Source organism: Panicum virgatum, chromosome 5N (genome assembly GCF_016808335.1).
Source record: "Panicum virgatum strain AP13 chromosome 5N, P.virgatum_v5, whole genome shotgun sequence".
Classification (NCBI taxonomy): domain Eukaryota; kingdom Viridiplantae; phylum Streptophyta; class Magnoliopsida; order Poales; family Poaceae; genus Panicum; species Panicum virgatum.
The window spans coordinates 11346462-11359248 of NC_053149.1; positions in this window are offsets into that span (position 1 = coordinate 11346462).

Genomic DNA, 12787 nt, shown 5'->3' on the forward strand with positions numbered 1-12787 from the left:
GCTCTGCGCGGGTGCGTCGCATGCGGCTGCACTGTGTACCTTGGTAATACGCGGTCTATAGTGAGGCCTGACAAAAGCTGCCCCGCGTGCCGCGGCGGCAGGGTACTCCTCAACCACCCGCATTGAATGCGGTGGGTGGGCGAGCCCTCCGGCGGAAGACTCACGCCCGCGCCCACGGAACACGTGGTGGCTCCGGACCCCCCCGGTGGTAGGTTAGCTCTACGCGCGCGGGAGGTCTGGACGGGCGTGGGGAGGTCCCGGACCCCCATGGGAGGTCCGGGATCTCAGTGGCTGGCTCGGAGCTTCCCTTCCACGGGGACACGTGGCATCTCCGGACCCATACCAGAGCGGGGACCGGGTCCGGGGCCGTTGGCCTGGTGAGGTAAGAGCCTGTCCTGTGGGCCCTGGTTATTCCACCCTTTACCGCGTAGTTACAGATGACTACGCAGGTCCTGTCTTGCTGCAGTAGAAGTGGGTATCCCTGCTACAGGGTACCGACAGTGGCCCCCGGGCCCACCTCGGGGGAGGTCCGAACTCCGAACCCGCAGGTGGGGCCACTACTGCGATTTGGCCCTGCATAGCTTAAAGCTTCTCACTACAGGGGTCTTGACCGGCCTTGACCATCCATCGGGTTGGTTGCTACCTCATCACATCGCAACGGCTTACTAACTTGTGGCCCCCACGCACAGTGGTCCACCTAGTCACGCGCGCGATGCTCGGCATTGTTGCGGCCGGAGTAAACAGGATATTTACTACCAGGGCAGTTCCCGAAAAGCTTGGTCATGCCAGCGCTTAATATGCGCACGTCAGCTCAGCTTCCGCCTCGCTTCACGCGCGGGCGACGGTTCAGATCCCGCCTTTTCACACCTTTGTTTGTTACCCGCTCTCCCTGACAGGCGGGTCTGGTCCCCCTTGTCATAGACTGGGCGGTTAACACCCGGTGCGGGCGTCGCTTGGGTTCCAGCGACGGTTCCGGGGGGCGCCGGTTGGATCAGGCTACATAAAGGGGTGAACCGCGTACCGCGGTTACTTTCCCGCATTCGCCTTCTTCCTTCCAACCTTTGCGCCCCTTGCCTTCGATCTTCCTCGCCCTTTGCTCCCCCGCGTAGATTGCTCCTCTCCTCCGCAGTGAGATGGCATCCCTTGCTCATCCCCGCCGTTTCCAGTCCGAAGAGGAGCTGAGCACGGTGCGCCGCCTGCTTGGATGGAGTGCACAGGAGACTGCTTGGGGGATTCGAGCAGGCTCGGTTCCCCTCGGCAACCAGCGCGCGGGGGCCCAGTGAATCGCTGACTGGGCGACCGAAGCGAGCTTAGCACTGGTGCCACTTGGATTGAGCCCAATCCAAGTGGCGGAGCCGCCAGCTTCGATTGCTGACGCCCTCCCAGTGTTAAACTCCACTTCGGATAGGCTCCGGCGTCTGGAGCCGGTCCTTACTAGTCAGCTTGAGACCGAGGGCCGCGAGCTAATCCGGATGGTGGCGGAGCACATCCTGACCTGCCTCCGGAGCCACGACCCGGCCATCTCGCTAGTCCCCGTGCTTGATGGTCCTGTGGCGGAGACGGAGGCTGCCGCTCGGGACAGCGTGCGGGAGGTCGTCGATTTCGTCGCCGCCTACTTCAAGCGGGAGCCTGTAGACCCTTGAGCTGGGCATTGTACCTTTGCTTTCTTTTTTGAGTTATGTAACAAAACATTGTACCGTAATGGTTGAAATTTTAAATAGAGGAAAATTTCAACTTAGCTGCTTGTCAATTGCTCTGGTTGCGGTATGCAGCACCCCGGCGCCCTGGCCCTCAGGTAGATTGGTTCAGTTGCTAGGACCTATCTGCCATCCGAGCCGCAGAAGACACTCCGGACCCCCGGATCCGGTGGGACAAGCGTCCTTAGGCATAGGTGTAGCATAGTTTGCCAGCCGAGCATGCATCTTATTCCCTTCCCTGTGTAGCAGAAAGAACTACAGAGAGGAGAATCAAACTCGCTTGTTTGGTAGTAATGATACTGCGACTTAGCTGCTTGACGCATGCAGGATCGATCCTTGGTGTCTGGCTCAAAGCAAACGCCCCGAATCCTCTGGGAGATAGACTCAGTTGTTTTGAGTCTGTCTACCACCAAGAGTGGACCTCGATCTGCATGAAACCTTTTAAAGCGAATGCCGGGACCCCCTGGTAGTTAGGCTCAATGGTTTGAGGCTGGCTACCACCAGTCAAGGCTCAACCTGTGTACCACTTCAAAGTTACAGCTTAGTAGCAAGCCCGCGGGACCTATTCTGGACAGGCCCCCAGGCTAGTACGTGGTCCGGAGCTCTAGATGCACAGGTTCTGGCAATTCAGTGCTTGTTACAGAGTGGTGGAGTGTGTAGGCTTAGGGTGCGGAACCAGACTAAGGCGCTACACAGGGCTCCGGGCCACTCCAGGAAACAACACGACTTTTCCGGACCTGGCTCCAACGCTCCAGACCCTTCCTAGCAGTGGGTGAGGTCACTCTGTCGCACCCGATCCTTTGAGATATGGAGCTGGACCTGCCGTGTAGGACTTAGGAAGCCAACCCTTGAGCTTAGAACGAGGTCCGAGCCCCTAATCACCCAGCTCCAGGTACTAGGACACTTGTTACAGGGCGGTGGAGTGTGTAGGCTTTGGGTACGGAACCGGCTAAGCGGCTACACAGGACTCCGGACCACCCCAGGAAACAAGAACCCCCTCTCCAGAGCAGGTCCCTAGGGGCCCGGACCCCTTTCCAGCAGCAAGAGAATCCGGATCGGTACGGCAGTCCAGCAACTCAATACAGATCTTAGTTGTAGCGACAATAGTGGCAGTCCGCGTGGGGGTTAGGAAAGTAAAATCTTGAGAATTGAAATGCGAAATTAGATTTTGACACAAAGACAGAACTGGGAGAAAATTTTTCCTTTGCATCTTGATATACATGGCTTGCGCAATGGATGCCAGAGGCCGGGTTTACGAGGGCGGACATCTACCGCTCTGGGCCGCGCATTAATGCTAGTCGTTGGTGCGATGGATGCCAGAGGTCGGGTTTACGGGGGCGGACCCCAACCGCTCTGGGCCGCACGCTGACTCTATCTTATTACAAAGGAAAAATTCATTTCCCTGCTCTGCCTATGTGTAAAACTTACGCAAATGCTCTATGTTCCATGGGTTGGGGAGCGGTACTCCATCTTCTGTGGCATGGCGAACGCATCCGGGTCGGCAAACTCTGTAACCTTGAAGGGCCCCTCCCAGCTGGGGGAGAGTTTGTGGAGCCCTGCTCGGTTCAGGATCCGTCTCAGGACGAGGTCGCCAGCCCGGAGCTCCCTACTGTGCACGAACCGTTGATGATAGCGCCTGAGCACCTGGTTGTAGCGTGCATTTCGGATTGCTGCTCGCCACCTTCGTTCGTCCATGAAGTCCACATCGTCGCGCCGCAGTTGTTCATGCATGGACTCATTAAAAGCCTGGACCCGTGCTGAGCCCAGGTGAATTTCTGGGGGAAGGCATGCTTCAGCCCCGTAGACCAGGAAGAATGGAGTCTCCCCGGTGGCTCGGTTGGGTGTAGTCCGGTTGCCCCATAGTACGCACAGAAGCTCATCAACCCATTTGGCACCATGCTTCTTCAAGCAGTTGTAGGTGCGGGTCTTGAGTCCCCTGAGGATCTCTGCATTCGCTCTCTCAACCTATCCATTGCTGCGGGGATGTGCCACGGACGCAAAGCATAGCTGGATGCCGAGGTCCTCGCAGTACTCTTGGAAGAGTCTGCTTTTGAATTGGGTCCCGTTGTCCGCGATGATGCGGTTTGGGACGCCAAATCTGCACACAATGGAATTGAGGAATGCGACTGCTAACTTTTTAGTGATATTCACCATAGGGGTAACCTCCGGCCACTTTGTGAACTTGTCGATGGCGACGTAGAGGAACCGGTACCCGCCGACGGCCCAGGGGAATGGCCCCAGGATATCCACGCCCCATACGACAAACGACCATGAGGGCGGGATCATTTGCAGAGCTTGAGCCGGTGTGTGTATTTGCTTTGCATGGAACTGGCATGTTTTGCAGGACTTTACCAGCTCAGCCGCATCCTGGAGTGCTGTCGGCCAGTAGAAGCCATGCCGAAAGGCCTTGCCAACAAGCGTGCGAGATGAGGAATGATTTCCACACTCGCCTCCATGGATCTCCATGAGCAACTCGCGGCCCTCTACCTGGGAAATGCACCGCATGAGGATACCATTGGCGCCACGGCGGTAGAGATCCCCTTCTACCACCTCGTAGTGTTTAGCCAATCGGACTATGCGCTCAGTGGACACATCGTCATCAGGGAGGATGTTGTCTTTCAAGTAGCCCCGGATCTCGGAGATCCATGCATCGGGGCTTCCCTGAGCAGGTGGGGGTGACTCCACGAGGTCTCCAGGATCCTCGACAGAGCTCACAACCCAGAGCGGGCACCACAGGTGGTATGCCGCCGGGACCGCTAGCTTCGAGGTGCTAGCTTGATCCCCTTCACCCAGCTCGGCAGGCTGGGCGGTAGGTCTCAGCAACCGTTTTTCAAAGACACCCTCGGGCACGGATGCCCAGGTAGATGCTCTCGCGGAGAGATCATCTGCTGCTGAGTTGAGTTCGCGGGGAACATGTTGCAGTTCCAAGGCGTCGAAGTCCTTCTCGAGCTTCCTCACGTGGATGAGGTATGCCGCGAGCTGGGGATTGTTGCAGCTGCAATCCCCTCGGACCTGCTTGATGATTAGCTGAGAGTCCCCCTTCACCAGAAGCTGCCGCACCCCGAGAGACAGGGCTTGTGTCAGGCCAAAGATCAGGGCTTCGTACTCCGCCATGTTATTGGTGGCCTTGAACTCAAGGTGCACAATGTACTTCAGCTGATCTCCGTTTGGGTCGATGAGGAGCACACCAGCTCCAGCCCACTTCTTGCGGACGGACCCGTTGAAGAAGAGTGTCCAGTGGGACTCGGTGAAGACTGGTGTCCTGATTTCCGTCTCCGGGGGTCCGGCGTTGAAGTCCGGGCCCCCAGAGTTGCTTGGGTAAGGAGTCCACTCCACTATAAAATCAGCCAGGATCTGGCTTTTGACTGCATGGCGAGGCTGTAAGTCCAGCTGGAACTCAGCCAGCTCTGCTGCCCACTTGGCGATGTTGCCCGTGGCGTTGGAGTTGTGCAAGATCGCTCTTAACGGGTAAGAGGTCACTACAACAACTCGGTGTGCCTGAAAGTAGTGGCGCAGTTTCCTGGACGCAATAAGTATCACATAGATAAGCTTATGCGTCTCAAGATACCTGGCCTTCGCCTCGTGGAGAACTTCGCTGACGTAGTAGACTGGCTTTTGGATGGTTCGGGCCCAGGTGACCGGGTCCGGCTCGCCCTTATCCACCATGTCAGGTCCTTGGGCCCCCAGCGGTTCTGGGTTCCCACTGGGACGAGGCTCCTCCGGACCCCCCTTGTCCGGGGTCCAGACCTTCAGGCAGAGGTGAGCCTGACGGGTCCCCGTGTCCGGGGTCTGGCTCACCATCCTTGGCCTGGGAGACCCTGGCGTCCCCCTGGCGAGCTTGCTCCGTCCTCTCGGTGACCAGCACCATGCTGACCGCCTCTGCAGACGCAGCAAGATATAGAAACGACGTCTCACCCGGCTCTGGAGCCACCAATACTGGCAGTGAGGTGAGATGCTGCTTCAGTTCCTGGAAGGCTTGTTCAGCCTCTTCGGTCCAAGAAAATGGACCGGACCTCCTCAATAGCTTGAAGAAGGGAAGGGCCCTCTCAGCCAGACTCGATATAAAGCGGCTAAGAGCGGCGAGAGATCCAGTAAGCTTCTGTACGTCCTTGATGTGGCCAGGAGACCTCATCGCTTCGATCGCCTTGATCTTGGCTGGGTTTGCCTTGATGCCTCGATGTGAGACCAGGAAACCCAGCAGCTTCCCTGCCGAGACGCCGAAGATGCACTTCTCGGGATTCAGCTTCGTGCGCGTGGTGCGCCGCCGGTCGAAGACGAGGGACAGGTCTTCAACTAGTGTGGACCCTACCTTGGTCTTGACCACAATGTCATCAACATACACCTCAACAATATCTCTAACTAGATTACAGAAAGTTTTGTTCATAGATCGTACAAACATGGGTAAGGCATTCCGTAGACCATATGGTATGACAATATAGCAATAAAGCCCATCTATTGTTACAAAAGCAGTATGCTTCCTATCCTCTCTAGACATCTGAATCTGGTGGAAACCAGAGTATGCATCTAGAAAAGACAAAAGGTCGCACCCGGAGGTGGAGTCCACGATCTGATCGATACGTGGAAGAGGATAGGGGTCTCTAGGACATTCCTTGTTGAGGTTGGTGTAATCGATGCACATACGAAGCTTCCCGCTAGCCTTTGGGACGACGACCGGGTTGGCCAACCACTCGGGGTTGTGGACCTCCTCGATGAAGCCAGCATGCAGGAGCTTGCGGACTTCTTCACGGATGAAGTTCTGCCGCTCCATAGACTGCTTCCGAGGCTTCTGGCGCACCGGCGTGGCGTCGGGGTAGATCCTCAGATTGTGCTCGATCACTTCCCTGGGGATCCCGGGCATCTGTGACGGTTCCCAGGCGAACACGTCCACATTTGCCCGGAGAAAAGTGATGAGCGTGTCTTCCTATTTGTCCTCCAGGTTTCCCGCGATGCGGGTGGTCCTGGTGGAGTCCGCTCCGATCTGGACCGTCTTCACGGGAACATCGTCCGGATCAGACGGCTGGACCTTAGGTGCCTTTGCAGGCGCCCTGGGTTGCGAGGTGGATGGATCCTCCTCGGAACGTGCAGCCTCTGCCGCCAGAGCATGCAGTCTCTCAACTGCGGCGACGGCAGCGGCGCGGTCACCCCGCACGGTGAGGACACTGGCAGGGGAAGGCATCTTCAAGACCAAATACCCATAATGGGCAATGGCCATGAAGCGGTAGAGAGCCGGTCGGCCAATGATGGCGTTGAACGGGAGGTTCACCTCCGCAACATCGAACTGAACGCTCTCTGTGCGGAAGTTCTCCTCGGTCCCGAACGTGACCGGCAGTGTGATGCTCCCTAGAGGGAACACCGGATGTGGGCCCACTCCGGAGAATGGGCGAGATGGAGTCAGCTTGGACTCCGGGATCTGCGGCTGTTTGAATGCTGCATAGCTGATGACGTTGAGGTCGGCCCCACCGTCGATCAGCACATGATAGAGCCTCACGTTGGATATGACAGGGGCGGTAACTAGAGGTAGTACACCGGCCCCATCCATATTCTCTGGGCAGTCAGATGGCCCGAAAGAAATGGTGGTGTTCATCCACCTTTGGTGCGGCGCCGCCTTCGGGACCCCCGGCTTCACTGAAAGGACCTCTTGGCGAAGGGTCTTCACGTCCCGCCGGGAGACAATCTCCCAGCTTCCGCCGTACATTTCGTATAGCTTCTTACGGCGGTCGTCGTTATCGGAGTCGGAGTCGGAGTTGTCGTCGTGGTACATGCCCTTCAGCTCCCGAGCGGGGGATTGGTACCCCAGCTCCTTCTCCCCGGCCGCGGCCCCGCTGTCGGAGGCCTTCTCCTTGCCAGGCCGTTGTCGAGGAGGGGGTGAGCCGTCCTTGGAGGACTGCTCACGCCGCCCATTGACCCGCTTGGCGAGCTTCTGGATCTCGCGGCAGTCAGCGGCGCTGTGGCGTGCGGTGGGATGCACCGGGCATGAACCTCCGCTGCCACCCTGCGGGCGCGGACGCTTGCCATGCATGTTCTGGCCCCCAGTCGCTACCGCGGCGGCTGGTGCCGCTGCTGCAATGGCTGGGCCGCCGGGTTGCGGCTCCCCGTGACTCCGGTTCTTGTTCTTCTTCTTCTTGCCACCGCCTTGGGCTGTAGCACCGGAGCCACCAGCTTTGGTGTCTCCGTCTTGGGGGGCTGAGTGCCATGCGCGGCCCTCAGCGGCCCTGGCACACTTGTCTGCCAGGGAGAAAAGCGTGGTAACACTTTCCACCTCATGCGTCGCCAGCTTCTCGAGCATCTTCTCGTCACGTACCCCCTGTCGGAAAGCAGTGATAATAGATGCATCGGAGCATCTCTCCGGGTTTCTGCCTCACGGCGTGGAGGTGGGCCTCCACACCATGCTGCTGGTACGCACTAGCGAAGTTTGCAGTGAACCTCGCACAGAACTCCTCCCAGGACTGGATCGTCCCAGGAGTAAGGTTCATGAGCCAGGTCCGGGCTGGCCTAGACAAGGCTACAAGAAAGTAGCTCGCCATGACGGCGTCATTACCACCAGCTGCTGTGATGGCGGTAACGTACACCTGTAGGAATTCCGACGGGTTAGTGGTACCGTCGTACTTCTCCGGCAGGTGCGGGCGGAACTTGGATGGCCATGCCACCGTGCGGAGGTGCTCCGCCAATGCAGCACAGCCCACCCCAGCCACCGGGGCGCCCGTCTGTATTCGAGCGATCACCGGAGGCTTGGGTGCCACCACGTCCAAGTCGGCGTTGAGGTTGCGGCCCTCAATGTTGAGACGGCGCTCTCGCGCCCTATCCATGGAGATGCGGGCGTCCTCACCCGCACGCCTGCGGTTGAGCTCCGCCCGCAGGTCTTCTGTCCGTGCACCCCTCACTGTGGGGGAGCGCACGGATGCCGACGCGCCGCCCTGGCGCCGGTGGCACGGATGCAAACCACAGCCGGGTGGCGGAATGCACCCGCCTAAGCCCAGAGGGTGAGTTCTCGGGGGTTAGCTAGCGCCTAGTTCGATCTCGCTCAAGAACACGATGAACACAGCCGGTTTAGAGTGGTTCGGGCCGCCGGAGCGTAATCCCGTATATCCACTGTGAGTTGTATTGCTTGTGTCTGGAAGAGCTTGGAGCTGAGTCCAGCGTGTGTCTCCATGTGAGTGTTCTAGCGGGCCTGTTGTGCACAGCGAGCGCCTCCCTTTTATATCTCAAGGGAGGCGCATACATGGCCGATGGGTCCCCGACAGATGGGCCCATCGACATAGTACAAAATAGCGTACTGCTCATACATTATGGCGTCGCAGGTGAAGGAGATCTCTCTCCTGGATTTCCTTGCCTGCTCCTGGAATCCCCCATTCAGCATGCCCAGGCGCTGTCTTGTCGGAACGGCATCAGACGTAGCTAGCGGCGTCGCCTGCCACGCAGCTGAACGGGCCGTGTAGCTTGCGGCGTAGGCGGCATGATGGAAAAGTGCCGTGCCGTCGTATCCAATTAATGCGGCAGACGGGCTCTGCGCGGGTGCGTCACAGGCGGCTGCACTGTGTACCTTGGTAATACGTGGTCTACAGTGAGGCCTGACAAAAGCTGCCCCGCGTGCCGCGGCGGCAGGGTACTCCTCAACCACCCGCATTGAATGCGGTGGGTGGGCGAGCCTTCCGGCGGAAGACTCACGCCTGTGCCCACGGAACACGTGGTGGCTCCGGACCCCCCCGGTGGTAGGTTAGCTCTACGCGCACGGGAGGTCTGGACGGGCGTGGGGGGGGGGGGGGTCCCGGACCCCCATGGGAGGTCCAGGATCTCGGTGGCTGGCTCGGAGCTTCCCTTCCTCGGGGACACGTGGCATCTCCGGACCCATACCAGAGCGGGGAGCGGGTCCGAGGCCGTTGGCCTGGTGAGGTAAGAGCCTGTCATGTGGGCCCTGGTTGTTCCACCCTTTACCGCGTAGTTACATATGACTACGCAGGTCCTGCCTTGCTGCAGTAGAAGTGGGTATCCCTGCTACAGGGTACCGACAATGAGCTCAATCTTCCATAAGCCCTTCACGAAACTCTATGTTAAAGTCAAAGTACAAGAGCGTGCTCAATGTCCGAAAGCACGGCTATTGCAATAGATTATAAACCCTGCAGGGGTGTACAATTTTTCCCACACAATACGAGATCATAGGCCATACGACCCGTCGATCCGTAAGCAATGATTCACGTGTCAACCGTTTGCATACCCATCCCTAGCGCTGAGACGAACGACCGGGATGGACAGGTGCAACGGAACCACCGACTACACCCCATCACAAACCACGCCAAATCCGCTCAGTGAAGGGTGCACGTATGGTACCGAGCTTACCATCCCATTATAAAACATGTGGCTTGTACGGAAAAGTACTCAAATATCAAAGTGATGACGCATCAGTCCTTAACCAACTCAAGCATGTCTAAACCATTTGGATTCCAATTCCAACATGGCCCCCTACCACACTTGCTCAAGTCTCGATCCATCATTCATATCTTGCTCACGTTTTAATCTTTTTCATCTACTCAAGTATATTTAAACAAACACCCTATAGCTCGCGAGTGATGGTGACCTTGCCATCTCTCGACTTCTACCGTAAGCTAAGCATGGCTAAGCAAATTAATTCAAGAAGTCTAAGCATATATACTTTACCTAGTATAAGTTGTTCTAGAGCTAAAAGGGAAAACATGCCAAGTGGGTTCTACACAAATCACATGAACTAGATAGGGTTAAGCCCATGCGCAAACAATACTTTATAACAGTAAATTAAGAATTCAAAAATAAGGTTTGAGATACATAGGTGCCTGCCTTGGTATTCTGCAACCGCGACACTCTGGAACGTCATTCTCTAAGAAAGTAGACAAATGTATGAATTAGAAAAAATGTCATGAATGCATATGCTTGTGAGATGCAATGACTTATGAGATGTAAAGGCTAACATGATTTGGGATCATAAACTAAGCAATTCAAAGAGGTAAATCAGGCTACACAAACATTACATAGGATGGAGATGCAAAACTATTATTCATACAAATACACACTCTGCAAGACAAGTTGTAACATGAAAATGCCATCAAAACTAGTTGTGCTAATATTGTTTGCGATATAAATTAAGGATAAGTAGCTCACACAACATCAAGCATCAACCATGAAAATTAGTTCATGATTGCTATCAACATAGAGTGCTAGAGTCTAGAGTATGCTCATACAAGTTGATAATATTATTATAGCTAAATTTAGACAATCAAGAATTAATGGGTAGCTGCTAGCAGCATCACATTTTAGTTTTGGTAAGATCATCATTATATAAAAGAGAAGCTAGCAAATCATGTTGTACGTAATTAAGATAAACATTATTATTATAAGTTATTTCATGGAGGTTCCTAACCATAATAACATATCACATTTATTTAACTAACAAAGGGAAGTTGATAGTTCACATAAGTACAATTGATTCACTAGGCATTTTACAAGGACACTAGTTTTAGAACAAACATATCTAAATTAACATCCTTCTACCACCACATCATAAAGATTAATATTTAATTATATCATATCATGGCCATAGGAAACTAACAAGAGTGTTTCATGATTTTAGAAGCATCCTAAAATAATTGGCCATGCATCCAACTAAGTAGCAAACTCTTAAGTCATAAATTAGAAACTACAAGAGTTTATACTATTTCATAGGTGTTATCAATTTTAGATTGAATAAAGGTTAAAAAAAGTAAACAAAACTGGATTCACAATTTTAGAGGTACATATATATTTATTGTGCAATATACCATTTAACTAGGTCTAAACAAATATAGATTAAACTGTACAAATCTACAAACAATTCACACAAAACAATATGTCTAATGGATAGTGCACATCATAAGGAAGCTAGCAAAATTAGTTTCATAATTTTTGGACTAACAGAGGATTAATTATGCAATTAACAAGATAAACACATATTTAATAAACTGAAGCAAAAATATTTTTAACAGGCAGAGAACATCAAGACAAAACCAACAAAATTTGTTTCACATCAATTGAAGATATATTTATTTTTATACAAATTATGCAAGATGATGCATTCTTATGCACTAAAACCAGACGAATAGTACTATTTGCTACAGTGCCCAGATACTCCGGGTATGGACCCGGATACTCCAAGCTTTGCTAACCCGGACACGCCAGAAAAACGTCCGAAAACTCCAGAAATGACCCGAAAACTCCGGCCGGTGAACAGTGAGCTCGCCACCGGGATCCCGGCCACGTTTTGAGGTGGGGTTTGTTTCTAGAGGTTCCTGGGGGTGTGGGGAGTCTACTTTGGTAGCTAGAACATACATGCATTGGAGTTTCAAAGCTCTAATTCATCAATGGTGAAAGGTCATGGATAGGCTAGGGATCTTGAACGAGGGCGCAAGAAGTAAGGTGAACAGCGAGGGGAGCTTACCAGTGATGAGTAGAGCACAAGCAAGGGGCCACTTATTGGAGTAGAGCGGTGTCACTGTAGATCGGGTCGAGTTTATCCTTGTAGGCTTGGAGAAGATGAAGGAGAAGCTTGGGGGAGCCCTTAGCTCCAAGGAAGAAGATGAAGTCGAGGTGGAGCAACTCGCTGGCGTCAATCTCCGGTGTCCTCCGGTGAGGTGGAGGGTCTTCAATAGTGAGGGAGGAGGGGGAGCTCCTTCATGGCTTGGGGTAGAGAGAGAGGTTTGAGAGAGTGAGAGTGAGAGAGTGTGAGCAGGGAGGGGGTGTGCTGGTGAAGGTGAACTTGGGCTGACACGTGAGCCCGACGAGGTGTATGTGGCAGCCATATGATCTATGTTTGACACGTACCCTACTTTGCAAATCCGGATACTCCGGATTTCGGCCTGAATACTCCGGACTAGACCTGGGCATGGGTCACCCGACCCGAACAACCCGACCCAACCCGCCCGAAAAAAACCCGACCCGACCTGACCCGAGCTACGTGGCGGGTGGGCGCGGGCCGTATTTTTTGACCCGCAACAATCAACGGGCCGGGCACGGGCCGTGATTTTTGACCCAAAACCCGACCCAACCCGAAAAACCCGACCCAAAGGCCAAAAAACCCGACCCAACCC